A 12716-nucleotide genomic window follows, 5' to 3' on the forward strand; every position below is an offset into this window, starting at 1 on the left:
TAACCATGACAGCCTCCGATCCTAACAACAAGAAACTTGAAACTTGACACTTTCTAGCTAGCCTATATGTAGACTTGAAACACGGAAACTTTTGTGTTAGTTATACAATCTTATCATGTGATGATATTACATAATAATAAGCAATGCAAGACTTAATGTAGCTTGCAAAATGAACCAAAATCAGAAAACCAGCAACCAAGGATTGGCTGTCCGGATGGACATCCGATCAAATGACCAACAGATCAGATGACCGTCCGATCGGATGGTCGTTCGATCGAATAGTCATCCGATCCATGCCATCCCACCGCCTTATCCCCTCTTGCACTATAAATACCCACTGTCACATCACAGTTCACTGATGTGACAGCCTCGTCTGACCCAGAGCCTTTCAATTCATTTTCGAGCACATTTCACTTGATTCTAAGCCGATTTCGTAAGTATTCTACTTGAATCTTGTACTTCTTTCATCATTACACAATTCCTCACCTTTTCTCCATCAAAATCACACCTTTTCACCATGAAATCACCCGATTTGGGCTCCTTGAAGATGACGTCATCAGGGCTGTTTGTACAATCGGCTGTGTGATGTCATCCCATCAAGATTTTGTCTAGATCTAAGAGACTTCTACATGTTCTACCACGAATCTTTACAAAACCTAAACATTTTCAGTTGATTACATGCTTTTCTCACTTTTTTCACTAAAAACCGATGCGATCTAGACGCATTCAGGTTCTCTACTCGTTCCCTAGTTGAGAACCGGTCTGAAAACAAGTTTCCACCGGAGAGATGACCGCATTTCGGGTGGAACATGGAAATTTCATTAGGACACTTAGTCCAATCGGACGGGGTGATTCCCATCCGATCAACTGAGTTAGACTTGATGTGGTTGCTGTTGTTTGGCACGATATCGCACCGTCTCCGTTAAACTCGAACTTGGAGATTTTTTTTACAAAGTTATTGCAACCAAACAAATCTCCCGATCGAATGAACGTCCGATCGGATAACCCTCCGATCGGATGACCATCCGATCAGGCGATATATAAGCTTACAAACTTTCAAAATTCAACTATTTTTCAAAATAACACAAGTCGATCGAATGGCCATCCGATCGGATGACCATCCGATCGAATGACTTGAATTTATACTACAACGAAACACTTCAAAAGTTTGAAACATTTTGCAAAACACATAAACTGATCGAACGACCAGTCGATAGGATGATCTTCCTTCTGGACGACCGTCCAATCGAATGGGTTACATCTGGGTCGAATGGTCATCCGACCGGATGACCATCCGTCCTGATGACCATCCGATCAGGAAACCTGTCAGACACTTTTACTCGATGTTCGCACGATTCGACATTCTGTTCAACACTCATACTGTTATACTATAATCAGGCTAACTCCAGCGCTCCCTTCGATCCAATTAGTCGGTGTTGATACTTAGCACCCACTATGAGTATATGATGTGTGCTAAACAGACTATAAAAATTAACTAAATAAGACTCTCTGAACTAGACACTAAAAAGCTTTAATTCTAGACTTGACCTAAAACCACACAATCGGCAAGTGTACCGATCAATGTAGTATAACCTAGGAAGTCCGGATATCGAACCACAGGACTCTATGTATCACGTAAAGTAGACTCTGACAGACACAGACAGACACGACTTAACTTGTTTTAATTGTTTGGGGGGGAGGGGTTACAGAAAATCTAAGGAAATCTATATTAAACTACTAAATTAACTAAAGCTAGACTAAAAACGAATTAAGACTGAGGACTTTCCTTATATGAGAATGAGACCACCTAGACAAGAATCCTGGATTGTTTTTAAGAGATTACCGATTAAGTTAAATGCATGAATTATGGAACCGGGATCTTTAAGTACTAAACCTATTAAGAACCAACTAAGCCCCTCGACCCTTCTCAAGGAGAAACCTGTGGAACTACCTAGGCCGTTAATCCTACCGGTTATTAGACGCCTTCCCAGTTATCTAATTATTGTGTAAGTACCCTAATAATGACCTACTATTTTCCAATCATAGATCTAGGGTAGTTTGAAGTAATCAATTTGACTTGATAGACTAATAAAACCGACAGGTAAACCAAGACATGACCTTTCCCAAGGACTATCAAAAGAAATTCGCCGGGTAAGACCTACCAATAGCCCCTCACTTCCCAGGTATTAGGACTAGTAGAACATTAAGACGTAGTAAATTATTATCAATTACTTCTAGAGATTACCGGCCGATTCTCCCTAAAGAGTTAAGGTTTTCTAACGTGATATAGACACTCACCGAAATCCTAAACCCTAATATGACTCTATGTTGTGATAAATACCGTCACTAAGAATCATATGAAGCAAATAATAACAATAAACCGAATCAAAGCACGCGTATACATCAAATCATTAAACCAAACCTCTTACTAAACACAATTAGTCCATAAAATTCATGCAATTAATAAAACCGGCAAAATCTTCAAGTTAATCCATTCATCAAGTCTAGGTGGCTTAAATGTTTAGCCAAGCATACTAAAACGTGAAAACAAAGCAAAGATGTCTAAACAAGAATTCATCATAACAAGTTTCAAGAAAAGAAATCGACAAAACAAGGGATTAGAAAACCCGATATATTCTTCGATTCTTCGCCCTTGACTCGTACCAATGATTCCCAAGCCTTGAGATCTCCGATTGTGCGCCAAGAATGCTCCAAAGTTGTCCAAAGATGTCTAAAATTCGAAATTAGGGTTCTACCTTGTTTTCTTCGAAAAAATCCTACAAAACCCTAGCCGCAAACAACAGTTCCAGCGACACAAGGGCTAGGCGTGACGCGACGGGGGCTTGGCGTCACGCGGCGCCTCCCTCTCTTGAATATTCTATTATTTCTAGCTTTCCAATTCGCGTTCGAATCCCGTTTTTCCTCCGAACTGCTCGTTTTGACTCGTTTTTCATCACTTTAAGCTACAGGACCTGAAATCAAAGCTTAACGTCAGCAGTATCAAAATTCTAACCTAAACTAGACTCAAAATAACCGAAAACTGACCAAAATATACACTATAAACATATGTACTTTGCAGTACATCAAACATCCCCACACTTACTCTTTTTTCGTCCTCGAAAAAGAATTATGCAATGGAATCATAGACAAATAATCACTCGGGTCGAAAATTATAGGTATAATTAATTAAAACCAATGCTTGCGTTAGCCGCGATTGCGAATATGCTTGTCCCCTTAAACCCGAATCCAATCCTAAGCCCTTATCATGTGAATTTAATTTAAGTGCGGTCAGTCTACCTAGGGTCTCATGCTAGAATCTACAGTCCACCTACTCCCGCCTCAAGCTTATAGGACTAAGAGAACGATCATTGGACCAATTCCCAACCGTCTTATATCAAAACCAAGAGAGTTTACTATCAGATTTTTTTTTCACTTTTTTCCTTTTTTTTCTTTATTTTTTCTGTGAGTCTAGACGATGCTTTCCCTAACCAAGAGGCAATCCGGCTGTAGAGTCGCTATCCCCAACCACAGATTACTTAGGTTTCAGTACTTACTTTTTTATTTTTTTTTCTTTTTTTTTTACTTTTTCTTTGCACGGTCGATTTCACACACCCTAGCGGTAATTCGGTTGTAGAGTCGCTATCCCCAACCCAAACTACAAAGGAATGCATTACTTTCATTTAGTTTTTAGCTCACTTTTTATTCTATTTTGTTTTTCCATGATCACAAACTCTAACAAAATTAACATATAATGGTGCCCCTTATACTATTTTTGGCAGTTTTAATTTCCCATATCTCCCAGGCGAAAACCCACTAGCAAACCGACAATTAAGGTATATTAGCTCAAAGGAACTCAAAACCAAACCCGGGCCTATCCACATATCCCTAACTAGACGCAAGCTCGATTTATTTTATTCTCTTATTATTATTTCAACGCGAGCAAAAATTCATCTTTTCTATCATTTTCCGTTTTAATTGCAAACTTCTTTACTCGAAAAACATTTTCTGATTTTTCAATTTTTTTGGATTTTTTTCAATTTTTTAATTTTTTAATTTTTTTCAAAAAAATTTTTTAATTTTATTTTTAATAAATAAGACTCGCTTATTTACATGTATCCCATCCCCACACTTAGAGATTGCGTTGTCCCTAATGCAAGAACGAAAATACGACTCAACAACTACCTAAAAATAAAAACTAAACGAAATATAAATAAAAATATACAACAACAACAAAGGGAAAACGATTTAACTGAATATGTGAGACTGTCAAAGTGCTAGTCATTTCCACATAAACGCCCTCCAATACCGAACGTGCTCAGCAAACAATACCAAAACTCTATCTCACACGAACGGAAAACGGCTCCAATCATCAACCTAAAGCAAACATACCATACCAAGCAAACTACTACCAAACGTTCAACGTATCAACATCCGAAGTTCAAATGAAAAATAAAAACATATGTCTTACTAATACAACCAAATCGAACTGCTAAAACATCATAAAAATAAAATAAACATGAAAGGATATATGCTACTTCAGTCTATCTCCATCACTCCTCATCTGTCTCTTCCTCCATCTGCTGCACTCCTGAGCCTCCAGCCTGCTGCACTCCTGAGCCTCCAGCCTGCTGCCATCCATATTGTCCAACATAACCATAACCACTCTGTCCACCCCATTGATCGTACCCCGGATACTGTCCATAGACATACGGAGTCTGCTGCTCACCTCCATACTGTGGTGGAGGAAGTAACCCGGAAAAAGGTGGAAGAACCTCTAGGCTCATACCTGACATCATATACCTGAGCATGTCATCCTGGCGGTGGTGGCTCTGCATCGTCCACTGGTGATCAACTCTCATTCTGTTTTCTAACTTATCAAATCGCTGCTGGGTCATGTCATAAGCAGCTTCAGGAGTGAACGGGCTAGGTCGTGGTTGTCTAAGTGGTTGCTGTGGAACTGGGACCTCACGCCCCTGCCTAGGTACCGGCTGTCGTGCCGGAGGAGCGCCCTGTGAGTAATTCCATTCTGGCGGGTCCGAAGATGTTAGAACACCCGCTAACTGTAGATCCGCAACCCTCCAATAAACCGTTGGAAAACTCTCATGCATCTAATCCACCTTATATTTTGTGAGAGCCCGTACATTCCTTGCCAACCTAGCTATGTAAGGCCCAAGATCCATTGTAGCCCATTTTCCTCCCGTACGAGGTCGATTGCACGACCATGTGAAGAATGTTGGTGCACTTGTGTCTGTACTTTGTCTGTATTTTGTAATGTATAAAACGATGTCTTTTGTTAGTCTTGTTTACGTCTTGTGTTTGGTGTGTATATGTGTTTGACTGTATGTTTGACCAAGTCAACCATCCTCCTGGTTTGACTTGGCCAAACAGTCAACACTTAGTGGTAAGTTACGTGTGCTTCGAAGGATGTCATCGAAGGATATTTTGTATCCTTCGATGACCTCGAAAGATAGCCTTCGATGGATTCATATGGACCTCGAAGGATACATCATCCTTCGAGGTATGTCTGGATCTTTCGGAATCTTTCGGTAGATATTCTGGTCGATAGATGATCCTTCGACCAGAACTCCTTATCCTTCGAGCATATTATCTGTTTCGGGTATATATACCCATGTATGGGTTCAGTTCACAGAAGTCTTGCAAGTGTTGTTGATAGTGCATGTGAGTGAACCGAGGTCTTGTAGAGAGCATTTCAGTTTGGTCAAGGGCTGTAACCGTGTCCACTGAAATACAAGAGAAAACTTTGATATATTGTGTGTCTACTCTTTCTCTTTGTAACTTGTGCTTTCATCTAAACTATCGGTTTGCACTCTAGCTTGGATTCCGCACTTGCTAGAGTGTTAAACATAACAAGGATTAGGTTTATCCTCAACCTCCGAGGGACCTACAAGTGGTATCAGAGCCGTGGCTCTTTTCCTTGTTAAAAACCGGGTTTGTACAAGACTTTGGAAGTGTTTGGACAAAACTCACTTGGTTTAGCACCCGTTTTTAGTGTGTTTCTTGCATTTTTTAGCCTTAAAAACGTGTTCTAAACTAACCGGGTGTGTTAAGGGAAGGTTTGGGTAACTTAAAAATCTTGTTCTAAAAGGTTTGTTATATTCCGGCCAATATTCCGGCTAAACTCCGGTACTGGTTTCTGGATAAGAAGCTTCCTTTTTGGGCAATTTTTTAAAGTCAAATCTGAGTTGGTGAAAAGTTGGTTTCAGAACATCCCTTCTGCCGAAAGTTGGTTCACCAACCACATCACCTTTTCACCAACCTGTCAACCTTTGTCAGTGTGTCAGAGCTCATCGAAAGATACCTTTCGAAGTCGAAAGATCATCTTTCGATCAAGGAGGTTCGATAGATACCCATCCTTCGAACATCTTTCGAAGTCAGTGAGTAATCTTTCGAGCCAAGGAATCTTTTCGAAAGATACATCGTTCGAGCTACTGTTACATTTCGAAAGATAAGGATCCTTCGTGTAGGAGAATCTTTCGAAGTTACTGTTCGAAACTCAACAGTGATCTTTCGAACACTGTTGATCCTTTGAACAAGTGTTATCTTTCGGCCAGTGTTATCTTTCGAGTCCTATTTGTTTAAGTTTAACAAGTTGTGATTTTCAGGTCTTTCGATCCAGTATCCTTCGACTGTTTGTTCATTTCCATAATTTAACATAGTTTGTGAACATTGTATTTTCAAAAAGAAAAACTTGTTTTTCAAATTTTTAAATCAATTTTCACTTAATATATTAACTTTTATAAAATGGGAACAAACGGTCAGTGGGATCCATCTGCGTGGACTACAACAACTTTGACTCCACAGTCATCATCTACACAATCTTCAGCTACGCAATCATCAGCAACGCAATCTGCGCCAGAGTTCAACAAAACTGCATGGATGCAGGCTATTGCCCCACCTCAAGCTGCAATGATAACTGCAAATCAATGGGCATTGGTCACAAATCAAAGCAGCAGCATTCAAGCCATGATGCAGAACGACAGTGAAACTGGTACAAGCACAAAGCCGCCAAAACTAAATCACATCAATGATTGGGGATGGTGGAAAGAAAGGCTGAGAATTATGTTCAGGGGCAAGGTCAAGATCTATGGATGTGTTTCTTCACTCCATTTGAAAATGAGTTGGAAGTTGCAGGATCGAATCCAGAAACCTACAGCACAATGTCTGATGATGATAAGAAGAAATTTGAGTTGGAAAAGAAAGCATTCATGATTCTCACGCAGGCTCTTCATAGAGACATATATCACCAGTTCGTTTACTGTACAACTACTAAAAGCTTGTGGGATATGCTCACGTTACGGTGTGAAGGAAACGCTCAATCGAGGAAGATCAAGCAAGAGTTGCTGAAGAAAGAGTTTGAAGGTTTCACGTGTATGGAGAACGAGGGTTTGGCAGAATTATCTACAAGATTCCATCATCTGTTGAGTGAAATGTTTGCCTTCAGAGTCACTGCCACTCCACAAGAAATGGTGAAGAGATTTGCTGATGGCTTACCAGCAAAATGGAGCGGTTATCTTGAGATTCTCAAAGAAAACGGTGTTCTGGACACAATCACCGTTTATGAGCTAATTCAGAAATTGGAGAACAAAGATGTAGAAGAAAAGCTAAAGGCAAAAAGAACAATAACTCCTCAGAATCCAGAGATGTATTTTGGGATTGCAGGTGGCATTAGTGGAGAAAAGCCAGCCTCTCAGCATGCTAACCTTCAAACAGCTTTCATCTCAAACACAGGACCTTCCACAACAAATCAGTTTGATCCTTCAGCATATACGATGATGTATTCAAGACCAGATTCTTCTTCTAAACAACAACAGACAGCTCAGCAATTCACACCACCGCCTTTCTTAGACCCAAGCAGAGCTCAGCAGCAACAACCGCAACAGCAAGGGTTCTATGGAAATTCTTCAAACTTTCAAGCCACTTCCAATCCATACACAGTCAGATTAGACACTTCCAACTTTTCCAAAGTCACTGTTGAAATAGCCAAGGAGCATATGGAGATGTTGAATACCTTGGTTAGTGCTTATTGTGGATTAGTTGCAGGTCAGATTGGGAATATCAATCTAACCAATGAAGATTATCAGCAAGTGGACAAAGAAGAGTTTGAGATGATGGATATCAAATGGGCTCTTGCTAGTGCTATTCGAAGAGCAAAAGAGTTCATGGAAAGGATGGGGAGAACCAACTTGGAAAGCAACAACAACACCAAGTATGGTTTTGATAAGAATGTTGTCACCTGCTTCAACTGTGGTGAAAAGGGTCATTTCAAGCGGGAATGTCAGAAGCCACCTAAGCAAGGCAATCAGAATCCTTTCAGGAATCAAAGACAGCCTCAACAACAACAGAACAACAATTCTGACAGACAAATAGTTCCCGTGGGAGGAAATACATCTGGATCCACAAACACTAATCCCCACAGAGGGTTAGTGGTTCAAGCTGATGAGATTTGCAACTGGAATCTTCAGCTTGGTGAAGGAGGAAATGGTGGAACAGCATGTTATGCTAAAGTGGTTGAGAAAGTTGTAGAACCCGTGTCTGCTGGTGAATCTTCAGAAGATGAAGATAGCTCGGGTTACAGTGGGAGCATGGATGGGGAATCACTTGATGCTGGTGATTTATCAAGTGATGCTTTAGATTTGGAGGTTGATGAGCTCTTGGCTGACGCTGAAGCATTATGCAAGAGGAGATCTATTCTTTGCCAGAAATCTGCTGGAACTTCCGAGAAGCTTTCTCAATTTTTCTCTGAAGACGGAACTTTTTCTTTTCATACAGCCTTTGTGGCTCATGTAGAAGGTCAAACCTCTCAGGTATGTGATTCTAACTCTGACTCTATTTCTGCGTCTGTTGAATGTGCTAAATGTTTAGAATATGCAGAAAAGGAAATTCAGTTTGAAATCACACACAAACACAATCAAGAATTGATTGTTGATCTTTCTAAAGCAACTGAAGCTAACTTGTTTTTAACCAGAAATGAAAAGGAGTTTAAAGCAACAATTGCGTCATTAAAACATGATGTTTCTGAACTACAAAAGGCTGTTTTGAGAAAACAACATGCAAACAATAATCTAATTGACACAATTGAAAAGCAAATGGTAGAGTTAGCTACAGCTCGATGCGAATGTGAAACAATCAAGCAGAAATTGGAAAGCTATTCCAATTCCCGCTATGTTTTGGATCACATTATTGATGTTCAAAGGAAAAAGGGGGATGCAAAATGTATTGGTTACAAATCATGCCCTCCCCCAATGAATCACAATTATTCCAAATTGCCTAATGACGAGGATATGCCCTGTTTTGAACCTACTGTGCCACTCGGTCTAGATGACTTTGCAGCAGGCCTCGGGTTCACAACTGGTACATCATCCTCAGGTCAATCAGAATCTGAGAACGTGACAGATACATCGTGTGTTAAGGAACAGAGTCCTCCCATTATTGAGGATGCTGATTCTTCGGACGATGAATCTGAAGAAATTGTGAAGCAACAGTCTGACTCGGTTACAACAGATATTCCTATCGAGAATCACATTCTGTGTGATCCACCAGTGAAACCGAGTAAGACTGAAATGTCAAAAACAATGGAATCCCTTGTAGTTAGCTCTGAAGGGAATAACTTGTTGTATACGCTCAAAGGAGATAGCAAAATTTATTCTAACAAAGATTTTCCAATTAAAAATGTAAATCAAGATTTAATTGAGCAAATTTTTGAAGGATGCACTGATAAGTTTTTGGGGAACAAAGGTGGAAAAGTAACAGTCACTCAATGTGATCCAATTCCGTGTGAACAAATTAGAAAACAATACGGAAACCAAAAACTACCAATTGAGCGAAAACAACAAGTCAACTCCGGAAAGGGTAAGGTACAGGGAAAGAATGCTCAAAACAAGAATGCTCAAGCACCAAAAATTCAGCAGCCTAAGACTGAACAACCAAAGGTTCAACAACCCAAAGTTGAGCAGTCTAAGGCTCCTCAACCTAAGGCTGCACAACCTAAAATTCAACAATCTAAGGTTGAGCAACCTAAGGTTCAAAGGGTGCAAAACAAAAGAGCTCCTGTTAAGAAAAGAGAACAGAAAGTGAACTTTGTTGGATCCAAGGGTACGGACAAACTTGAAACATTTCAAAATAAATCTAACATTGATTTTGTAAAACAAGTTAGAATTTTAAAATGAAATGATCAGAACAATTATACCCAACACACCATTGGATGTGACTTAGGTCCAAGCACATCTAGATCACAAAGTTCAGTGTCTGGTTCTCCGTCTGGTCATCCAACATGTTTCTCCGAGGTTTGTAGAGCGGAGAATGTGTTTTGAATGTGGCACAGTTGGGCACATTGTAAGATACTGCCCATACCTGCAAAAGTTGAAAGGAAAAACGAGTGCTCCCCAAGAAACCAATTACCAAAAACAACCGGTTTCCCCGAAACAAGACCCACGTGTCTTGAAAGAAAGGGAAAAGAAGTTAAAACAAAAGAACCAAAAGGTAATTGAGAAGGCCTTAAAATCAGAGGTCAAAGAAGAAAAACCTGTACAAGCTAAATCCACAACTGTAAAACCAGTAAATGCAAAAACAATTACTTCAAACACTGGTAAGGGACAACAAGCTTGGAAACAAAAACAGGTAATTCAGTCAGGGGGAGCACCAGAGGTTCTATTTCCTAATCATCAAGTGATTGAAATCACTTTCCTTGATGATCAAGGACGACCCAAGTCCACAAAGGCTTGGGTCCCCCTCTCAAACTGATATTTTAGTTGCATGTGCAGGCGGCTCCAGGAGGAACTATTAATAGTCTTTGATTGTTGATAGTGGGGCTTCCAGGCACCTGACGGGCGACTATCGTCTTCTTTTCGATGTGCGAAGTATAAGAGGAGGATATGTTGCGTTTGCTGGAGACAAAGGAGGGTATATCACCGGCGAGGGAATGATCTCAAATGGAATTGTGAGTTTCGACAAAATCAATTATGTGCAACAGTTGGATCACAATCTCCTGAGTGTTTCTCAAATCTGCGACAAGAAGTTCACCGTGCATTTTGATGATGCCGGTTCTTATGTGCTGAAGCCAGGATTCAAGATTCCCGCTGAATGGATTCTCTTATCAGCACCAAGAGTTAATGATTTGTATGTCCTTGATATGAGCCAAGCAATAACTCAGTCAAAACAAGTTACTTGCTTTATTTCAAAAGCCACTGAAAAGGAGACGATCTCTTAGCACAGACGGATGGGACATATTCACCTCAGAAAAATGAATCACCTTGTCAAAAACAATTTGGTGAGAGGTGTCAATGTGAAGAACTTTCAACTTCAAGATGTCTGTGTGCCGTGTCAGAAAGGAAAGCAGATCAAGAAATCACATCCATTGAAAAAGGTTAACACTGTCAACATGCCACTCGAACGTCTGCATATGGACCTTTTCGGCCCAGTCAAACACAAGAGTGTGCACGGGGAAGTTTTCTGTTTGGTAGTTACTGATGACTATTCAAGATTTTCATGGGTTGACTTCATGGTTCACAAGAGTGAGACTCCAGAAATTCTAAAGAATTTGATCACCTTGTTGGAAAATCTTTATAATCTAAAGGTGAGGCGAATTCGAAGCGACAACGGAACCGAGTTCAAAAACAGGGTTATGGATGAATTTTGCACTGCAAAAGGAATCCTTCATGAATACAGCTCTCGGTACACTCCACAACAAAATGGAGTCGCTGAAAGAAAGAACAGAACCTTAATTGAGACTGCAAGAACCATGTTGGTTGAATCTCAGCTTCCAGTTCGATTCTGGACTGAAGCTGTTGCCTCGGCTTGCTACACGTTAAACAGGGTTCTCACAGTGAAAAGACATGGAAAAACGTGCTTCGAACTCCTACACAAGAAGACTACTGACTTGGGATATCTAGAACCTTTTGGTGCACCATGTACCATGATTGAGCCTGACGGGAAGTTTGGTGCCAAAGCTATCGAAGGTTACTTCCTTGGGTATGCTACTCCTAATCTGCGAGTATGGAACCTGACTACCAAAAGGATTGAAGAATGGGGTGAAGTAAGAGTTCAAAGATATTCTAATCCTCCGAAGCCTTCTGGAGACCCATGGATGTTCGATTATGATGGTCTTTTCGACTCATTCAATCTGCCGACATTTGATGATGACAATGCAATTGCTCAAATGTTGTCTGAAAGCGAGAATGCGACTGGCTCTCAGTTAGCTCGTCCAATCATTGTTGACTCACAAGCATCTTCTTCTGTCAACAATCTCGTTTCAAATGAGGTGTTTAATGATGCTGTCGATTACAATTTGTCATCGGAAGATGAGGAGTATGTTGATGCAAATGATGGTGAAGCACTGCGTCCAGTTCAAGGTACTTCAGAAGCAACGGATCCAGTGTCTGCGCCAATTATCCAAGAAGAAAATGCATCATCTTCTACAACTCACCAGCTTCAGAATGATATCGGGAATTTAAATATCAATAACTTGAGGTCAAATGTTGAAATTCCTCCAGTTTCTGAAACCCGAATTCATAACATTCATCCTCAGCAGAATATTATAGGTGATGTTCTCAGTGGTGTAAGGACAAGGAATCAAATCAGAAATAATGAAAATGCTGGCTTGTATGCTGAGATACGAGAATCGGGACAACAAAATGATTGGTCTTTCGCCTGCTATGTTAGCCAAGAAGAGCCTAGATCTTGGAAGGAGGCATTGAAAG

The sequence above is a fragment of the Helianthus annuus genome, chromosome 11, assembly GCF_002127325.2.
Source record: "Helianthus annuus cultivar XRQ/B chromosome 11, HanXRQr2.0-SUNRISE, whole genome shotgun sequence".
Classification (NCBI taxonomy): domain Eukaryota; kingdom Viridiplantae; phylum Streptophyta; class Magnoliopsida; order Asterales; family Asteraceae; genus Helianthus; species Helianthus annuus.